Genomic DNA, 9,115 nt, shown 5'->3' with positions numbered 1-9,115 from the left:
GAAAGCACATGCTTAGTTAGGATGCAAATATTATAATTAGTTCCTGGAAATATCATGAATATGTAAATAATTTTTTCCTGGAAAAGCTGAAAATATGCATGAGTGTGCCAAATCTACAGCTGCAGCCGGCAAGTAACGGGTGCGCTCACCTTTGCAAAACGATTCGCATTTGCCCCCAGCTCTGCAATAAAGAATGCTGCTTTCTGAAACTCCAAACTGAGTCTTAGAGAGCTTCTCTGACTGACTTTTACAATAACACTACATGGTCCTAGTGGCTCCATTCAAGCATTAGAGGTTTTGAAAGTTTGGATTTTACAGTATGGGAAATTATGTTTTGATATTTGAAAAAAATATGAAGACATTATGGCTTCAGTTTGAATTGACTTGCCCCATGAAATTTGGTCCAGATGGCAAAAGTACTACCTGGTTTTGTTTGAGATAGTCTTGGGGAGCAAACAAATGCTCATGCTCCATTTGTGCTGGCTTACTGCTTAGTTCCATTTTCAGATGAGGATGGGCAACTCTTGCAGGCAATTTCACTGTCAGGCTCATCAAGGCTTTTTGGCTGATCTCCATGCTAGTGTAGTCACTCAAGAGTGGTACTGTAATGGAAATGATTCCTTCTTTTTCACTTGTTACTACTTCTTCAGGGATTTCTTTCTGCCTTAGGCTTATGTCTAAGTTATTACTAGGTTCTTCTGACTCGCAATTGTTACATTTTCTGTCTTCTCCACCATCTGTAAAGAGGTCTAGCTTTGAAGGAGCTTTTGTCTCATGCTCGATGACATAAAGACTGGTGGTAACATTGTCTGACAGAGCCTGAAGCAGTGACCTTGAAACAGGTTTCCAATTAGTCTGCAAGACAAAACAGGGAAAAAGAGTAAGTTTAGTGTCACAGAATCATAGAATCATAGAATGGTTTGGGTTAGAAAGGACCTTAAGATCATCTAGTTCCAACCCCCCTGCCATGGGTAGGGACACCTCTCACTAAACCATGTAACCCAAGGCTCTGTCCAACCTGGCCTTGAACACCTCCAGGGTTGGAGCATTCACAACTTCCTTGGGCAACCCATTCCAGTGCCTCACCACCCTCACTGTGAAGAACTTCTGCCTTTTATCTAATCTAAACTTCCCCTGTTTAAGTTTGAACTCATTAGCCCTTGTCCTACCACTACAGTCCCTGATGAAGAGTCCCTCTGCAGCATCCTTGTATGCTCCAATACTCATATGTTATACTTTTGTGAAGTGCAATTGTCAATTTACTGAAATAAATAACATAAAGCTTGGAGACAGGCAGCCCGGTCCTGCCTATATAATATGCTAACTAATACATTTTATCTCATCTTCACTGATTTTAGAAAAATGAGTGAAAAGAATTATCTCACAAACTCAGAGGACCATCTTCTCCTTTCCCATACTAAATAACCAAAGTTTTTCTTGCTTTTATATGTGATTGGGACAAAATGTAGTGATGATAAAATGTAGGCTTCATGATGTGCTATTCTGGAAGTTAACAAATGTGTTACTATAAAAAGGTGGCAGCTTGAATTGAACAGCAGCCTAATGAGCTTTATCTGTCAGCTGCTGCGGGTGGTTTGTTATTCAACTTAATGCCATGTTGTGATCCAAGGGTTACAAGGGTACCTTGGGTTACAAGTTTTTGCAAGTTCTGCATGATTAAATGGAGCATAGTTTGTAACATGAAGCATGCTGCCTTTCCACTTAGATCATTCTGCTGGATTTGCCCACTTTTGCCAAAAAGTTCTTTAAATTATGGCTAGGCTGGTATGTTCTCTGGTATAACTATTAGCTTTTTTTTGCCTTTTTTTTTTTCTTCTTCTCAGTTGCTAAAAGAAACTTTCTGCTTTTCAGCAGAAATAAAAGGCTTTTCTGCAAGAAATAAAAGTGTATTGTATTTTGTTTTCTTTCTTCTCACAATTTGTATTCTGACTTAGAAAATTACATGCTATTCTTTGAATTCTCAGTAATTCCACGTAAAATATCTCAATATTTCTCTTCTAATGGGATAAGTAGACACCTCTGCGTGGTCAGCTTTGGCCTTGTTTTAAATAAATACCTGTGTGATATGTACCTCCATTATCGTATTTATTATCAACAGCAGCTCAAACTCTACATCTACCACATCTTATTTTAGATTTAGAAGCTCTATGTGAGTTTCTGTCTGAAAGAGGCACTAATGCATGAAGAAGCAGTATCTTTGAACACCCTTGTCTAACCATGAAGAACAGGACACTGATGGGTGGCTGGCTGGCCATGTTGGGCCCTGTAGTTCATTTTCCTGGCCTCTGTGTCTGATTGAATGGAGAGTGTTCCCAGTTCCTCCTGCTGCTCATACTGTGGGATGTATCATTGCCTTTGATTGCAATAAAGAAAGTTCTGTCTGCATTTAAAGTACAAATTCTCTTGCCACCTATCTGGACTATATACGTGTGTCTGTCAAGAGCTGCTACATTGCTCAACTAACCTGATGGGGTCCAGTCTTGAAACAACCTACAAATAGAATAAATACACAGACTATAGTAAGTTTTACTCCTTGCCTCCATTTTACAGTGCTCATTTTGGGAATACCTTTCTCCACACTTCATAAACTGTCCATATCAGATTACTTCTAGGAAATATATCTGCTAACTCCTTTATTTTACTGTCTCCTCACATAGAGCTTTTTCTGCTTTCCCCCAAACTTTTATCTGATATCTGTAATTTCTGTTTCTGCCATGTTATCAACCTTACCATATTTGTCTACCAGTCTTGGCTAATACAGGCTTCATTTCCTTTTATAGTTGCTTTGCCTCTGCCGGAGTAGTTTAATGCATTTTAAGCAGGTATATTTTGCTTTTGAAGTACTTGGTTTTGAGCTACAAGTGCCAAATTAATTTCTGGTCTGCCAGAAAAATCAGAGATTTAGAAAAGTAAAGCAAAAATATAATGGTTGGTGGTCTGAGACTTGTGAGGTAAACTGAGGTGCTTCCTCAATCCTGAAATTCAGGTACCCTCACCAAAGCACGTGGGAAACCCACAGGCAAGATTTTTTTTTACCCTAGTGCCTGTTGACTAGTAGGTGATCCTCAGCCAACTACCAGCTGACCAGGCAGAGCCCCTGAATTGCTCTCTAGGCAGGTAGAGACTGAGGGGTGAGGAGCAGGTTTCAGAAAACACCATTTACATGGCCTCCATTGTGAGAGTTCTCTGGAATTAGGCCACGCTGTGTTACTTCGCATTTTGTGTAACTTGTACTTAATAATCAGTTCAGTTGGTGGAAACTGACTGGATAGAAAACCTAAATTTCTCTCTTTGGATTCCATCTCCATCCATTCAACTTGGCTTTGTTCTTTCATCAACCATACTTTTCAATACACTCTAACTAATGTTCTAAAAAAAAGTCTGAGAAGCTTTACTAAATTAAATAGTAACACAGTCTCTGGCTAAACAACAACCCTCCCCAGTCCTCTATTTCTAATATTACCCTAGCTTCCCAGCTGTTGATATTAGACATTTGCTAGGATAAAGTGTGAAAAGACCAATAACTAGTATTACTGATTAATCACTAGAAAGATCTCCTTCGTGTGTTTTTTCACACCATCAGAAAAGCACTTGCCATATTTTGGAGTGCGCTGCTGTTTCTTGGACTTGGTACACTGGGCCAGCATGATATTTTCAGCCTGTAAAGAAATATCTGAATTTATTTTCAGGTTAATTGACATTTCCTATGCATTTAAATTAACTGCCATTTATATGTAACATTTTATCGGTATTTGCATGATCATAAAAACAAGATGTTCTGTGATGACTATTAAGCATAATGCCAATTTAAAGCAGAAGACCAAGACTGGTAGTCTGCACTGAAGTACTGAGTTAGTAACAATTAGAATCTTTTTTAAAGAAAAAGAGCTGTGGCAGAAGCTGGTAATGTTGTTTTTGTTTCTTTCTATACACGTAATCATTGTATTTTCCTAATTTTCTATCCTTTCCAAAACCCTCCATCTTCCTTGAGGACTTCGGGGCACACAGGGGGATGTTTGTTCTGGTAAGTATTTGCTCCTGGGCTTCTACTTAGAAGCTTACTTTTCCTCAAACAAAGAGCAAGCAAGCTGTTGCTGTCTTAGTTTCGGTGCAGTGACGCTGGTGGCCTTGAGGAAGGTCTCCCTGGGACCTTCAGACCAGAACAGGGGGACATCTCATCTCCTGCTTTTTCCTGATCATTTTGAGTTTGGCTTTTTCTGGGTAGGGGTTCGTAAGGTAGAGCTGAGTTTTTCAACACAGCTGTTCAAATGGGTTTCAGTTGGCTGAAAGGTCTTCCATCAGAACCCCTTCCTTCGCGCTCCTTACTTGCACAGAAGGGCTCAGAAAAAACACTCAACAAGCTATGTTCTCCAGACTCCTTGGTCCCCTTCCTTATGGGTATTACCTCAGGCATTGTCCTCCCTGTTCCTTCCCAAGCAGACGGGTTGCAATGGTGACCTGCCCATTACTCCCACTGCCCCATGATACTGGTGCTGGCCCCAGGCTGGCAGGGTCTAGCTGTGATTTCCCTGTGGAGGGGCAGCAGTGGTGTGGGACAGGGAATTTCAGGAGGAGTTTCTGCTGACCTGACTGGTCCCTTTGGCACCAGTCACCCCTGACAGCTCATCCCTACTCCTGTGGGAGTGGAAGAAGGTACTCTCTTGGCATTTTTGAGGTGATGACCTCCCTGTCAGCAGGTGCTTTCGGAGCACCCCTCTTTGAGCTTTGCACAGTGACTCATGTCCATAGGCAAAAAATCCATCACAGCTGTGAGAGACTCTGGGAGCTTGTGTAGCCCATCACCCTGCCTTAGGGTTGGCTTCAGTGTTGTCTGGTTTTCAAATCAAACCGAGATTGCATTAGCTGTAATGTACTTTGCCTCTGTTTAGCCTGGGGTTTGAGGTGAAGCCTGAGGCTGTACAGTTACTGGATCTCTGATCCTATGAAGGTTGGTCTTTGGCTTCCTGGTGAGACTTTTTTTACAAATCAAGCAGGCAGCTGAGATGGGGGGATCCTTGGGACCCTTCACCTCACTTCCAGGTGTTCAATATTAACATAATTACATATTAAATTCCTATATTATAGTGATGCATTGGGCTGCTGTGTGCTGTGTTGTTTTTTTAGTTTTCCAGAAATTCTTTCCCAATAGTCCCAGACAATGAAGTATGATCTTATATTTAACACAATGAAGTTTGTTCTAGGTCAACACTTCTGTGTAGGTCTTGGAAGTTGTTGTGAAAGTCTGGATCAGATATAAAGGAACTTAAAGTAAAATCTGAAAAGGCAGCGCACAGGAGACTTAATGTGGAGTGCATTCTGTTTCCCAATGGCAAGGGCAGGAGTTTAGCTGATGCATAAGCTGAAATGAGCTATGTCTTGCCATATGGCTTTCAAGCTATGGGTTGTACCATCTGTCTGTTCTGTCCTTCAGCAGCTGTGTTTTCAGCTTCTGAGGCTGGTGCTTTGTAAAAAGTAGAAAAAGGGAGTGTAGTATTCTAGGATACTGAAACAGTAATATGAATAGCTGTATGCAACTAGGCTTATCAGATAATGAACATTAGAACCCATTACTATGCAAGCCATTTTTCTTCTATACCCCTAATATTGCACCTCAGATTAATTTGAGGGGGGTGTACTTTATTATTACAGAGAATGATTTCTTCTAAAATAAGAGGACCTCATCCGTATCTTATTCTGGATGAGGCACCCTAGTTATTCCCTCTTCTTCCTACTCATCCATCTATTACTCCTTCTCATTATGTGCTTATGTGCATAATTCATACAGTTGACATCCAAGTGTGTTTGCAGGAAACTGCTTAGATGGCAACATCAATTTGTGTATGCCACACAATGGAATTTATTTTTGTATTTCAATAGAAGGGATGATTATCAGTTGTGAATGAAAGAACAAAATAATTAAATGCATGCTTTTTCCATATATATAACACATTTCCCACTGCGAAAAAGGGTCCTTGCTCTTTTCAAGGGTGTTTGAGACAGGAAGCAGTCAGAGAACTGCAACAGATTATAGATTTTGACAAACTAATCTAATCATCTTATAGTGGTTTGCAATTGCTCTTGCTGTGTAAGTGAGAGGGGTGGCTTTTGTGTTGTCTGCTTTTTCACTTGCATTGCTTTTAATGATAAAAAAGGCCCAGTGCTATGAAACTTAGGGTTAAACAAACTGGAAGCATTGCTAACAACTTCAATCAATATTCCCTTACCTTTTAAGCACTAGAGAACAAGTGAGAGGTGCAAAAACCAGAATGAACATTGTGCTGAAGCAAAGGCCAGTCACAAAACCTTCAAATTCTCCTTTATCTGATGGGAAATGGAGAGATTGAATCAGCTTTATGGTATGAAGTATAGAAAGGCTATTTGCCTCCACAAGAGAAATATTTTGAACAGAAGTAAAGTCAAACTTTACACATGTTCTGGGATTCTTGTAAGTGAAATCTAGTTAAAACAAGACCTGGGGTTTCTGGGGGATCTGAGGCTTTCAGGTTTGTATTTTTAAGATAACTAGACTTATGTGGAGAATCATTAAACCCACCATTCAAAGATAAACACATTACAAAAAAAGAAGTATTCCTAATCCCCATGCTATTAGGTGAGATCTAGGTTGTTTAACAGCTCGGGACCCTAATGCAGGTCCAACTTCATAAGAAACTAGTTGAGTGAAAGTGTTTTTTAATCTCTTTCAGGTTTTACTAGTAGGGTTTGGGGTTTTTTTTTCTGAGATCCTACCTGGTCCTGGTAATAAGAATATGGTTTATGTATTTGGTAGGTGCCACACTTCACCTGTGAGATACATTAAGACAATTTTATCTGCAGTCAGCCATTTGTCAATCCTCACTGAGAACCTACATCTCCTATTGCCAGTGTCAATACCTGCTAAAGATAACTTCTCATCGCACCCCCAAAGGAGAAAAAAAATGTGCTTGAAAGTTTACTGAAGGTTGATAAGGTCTTGCTCACTGTGAGCAGAGAGTGCAGTGCTGCTCAAACAGGAACCAAAGCAGTCTGTCGTGTGAAGAGTGGGTGGGGTTGAGGTGTTCTTTAGAGATAGCTAAATCAAAAGGTTCAAAATAACACCAGGGAAGTGTGGTCAGTATGTGATTATATTGCAGATACTGAGAAACCATATTTACAAAAGGGCCACTTGCTTTTTCTTTTCCTTCCAGCCTACCAAGAAAATTTCTTTTTTTAAAATTGGCTACTTAATTTTGCTTAAAAAGGTATTTGAAAACCTGCAAATTGCTTTGTTGCTGAAAAAGCTTTTATGACAAAGAAACCCGAGGTTGTTCTAATGGATTATGTAACATATGAAATGTTGGGGAGGGAGGAAATATTAAATGTAATGTTTAAATTCAGTGTAATTACTTGAATTTTTAAAATGTTGCATTAAATTAACTGTGCATTTTTGTAACTTCCTTGAAAATTTGAATCCTATCCTATGTATGTTCAATATCCTATCCTATATGTTCAATAGGGTACATGGAATAAAGTCCTTCAGAAAAGCTGCAGTGGAGACACTTTACTTTCTTGTGTTGACAGGAGAAAAGATTGGGGGTGGAGGTGCTGAAACCCTTTTGATTTTAAGGAATGTTTTTAATTTATTTTGTACTTTCTGCTTCACACTTCTGACTATTCAGCTGTTTGTATTTACAGCTCCACCACTTAATAGAAAAAGCTGTGGCTATTTGCATAATTCTGTCTGCAAATTTCACAGGTTGCTTTTCCTGTGCCTGATACCATCTTAGCTTGTTCTCGTATTTTCTTTTTTCATTTAGAAAGCTTCAGTTGAATGAAGCTGTGGTAAAACCAAACGAAGTCTACTGCAACGACAAATTTAGTTAAACTGATAAGGTGTTAAAATGTCTGAGAAGCCACGTTTAGGCAACCCATATGATTGCAACTTACAAGAATTTATAAATGTAAGTGTATTGATCCTTGAAAACCAAAACTTTTGCCAGCAAACTCTAGGACCTGTTTCATAAAATGTACTTAAATTATTAGAAAACAAGATACTTTTATTAGCTGTCACTCACAATAGGAGCAACTGAAAGAGACTTCTATTTTTTAATGGTTAATGGCTCAGGGAACTGGAAACCAATTTTACATGACTGCTCAGGATTTTGCCAAGAGCAAAGACTACTGAACTTCTTTGCTCACAGGCAGAATATTTTAACTGCTGAAATCTGTGACAGGAGTCAGCAGTAAATAAAGATATGTGCATATAGCTGGCATAAGAAGGTCAGAAAATATTTCAGAGATGAAAGATCTAGCTAAGTCTTTCCTGCATGTTAGGTAATGAAGTACAGGCAGAGTTGTTCTGTGATGCATAGTTTACTGTAACAAAAGAACAACTTTGTGTGTGTGCAATCAATAACTAAGGACTGAATAATAGCTCTTCTGCATGAACACCATGTTACTCCCTGAGAAGCAGGAAAGGGTAGAGAATAATGGCATATATAGTGCACAGTGCAAGGATGGATGCTGGGTAACACAGATGCATAGAGCTTCCACAGTACCGTATTTTGGAGTGCTGAAAGGCTGTGAAAGAGTCGGGGGTCCTTCACCAGCATTTGTGAATCCTGATATCTGCACACGGTAGCTGGTTTTTTCCTTCAGTCTGGTAAGATGGTAGCTTGTGGTAGATGAATTGAGAGTAACAGCTGAAAAGCAAGAGGGGTTGGGGAAGATGGTGCTTAGATGAACTCTGGTGGTTGAGTCTGTATCAGTGTAGCTGGCTGGGGAAAAGGCAGAATTTCTGTGCCCTAATTTACATCTGGAGGAAGCCACACTGCGCAGATGTTCTTTGGATGGGTACAAGATTTCCCAAAAGTACATATGTACATTTTAAATCCAGAGGTAAAAAGCATGAGCTTTTAACACACTAAGGATGTTTAGGTGGTGAATGCAGAAGGCTGTGTATACTGCACGACAGGAAAACACACCTAACGACCTGAACAGTGGTTTTCATGTTGGCTGTAACAGTTGATATAAGGACTTAGACCCTATCATATGCTTCACTTTCACTGCAGCAGTCAGTAATTGGTCACCTTAATTAATACCAGTGCTATTATTTTTC

The sequence above is a fragment of the Nestor notabilis genome, unplaced genomic scaffold, assembly GCF_000696875.1.
Source record: "Nestor notabilis isolate BGI_N333 unplaced genomic scaffold, ASM69687v1 scaffold3052, whole genome shotgun sequence".
Taxonomy (NCBI): Eukaryota; Metazoa; Chordata; class Aves; order Psittaciformes; family Psittacidae; genus Nestor; species Nestor notabilis.
Note: the sequence above shows the minus strand (reverse complement) of the source record.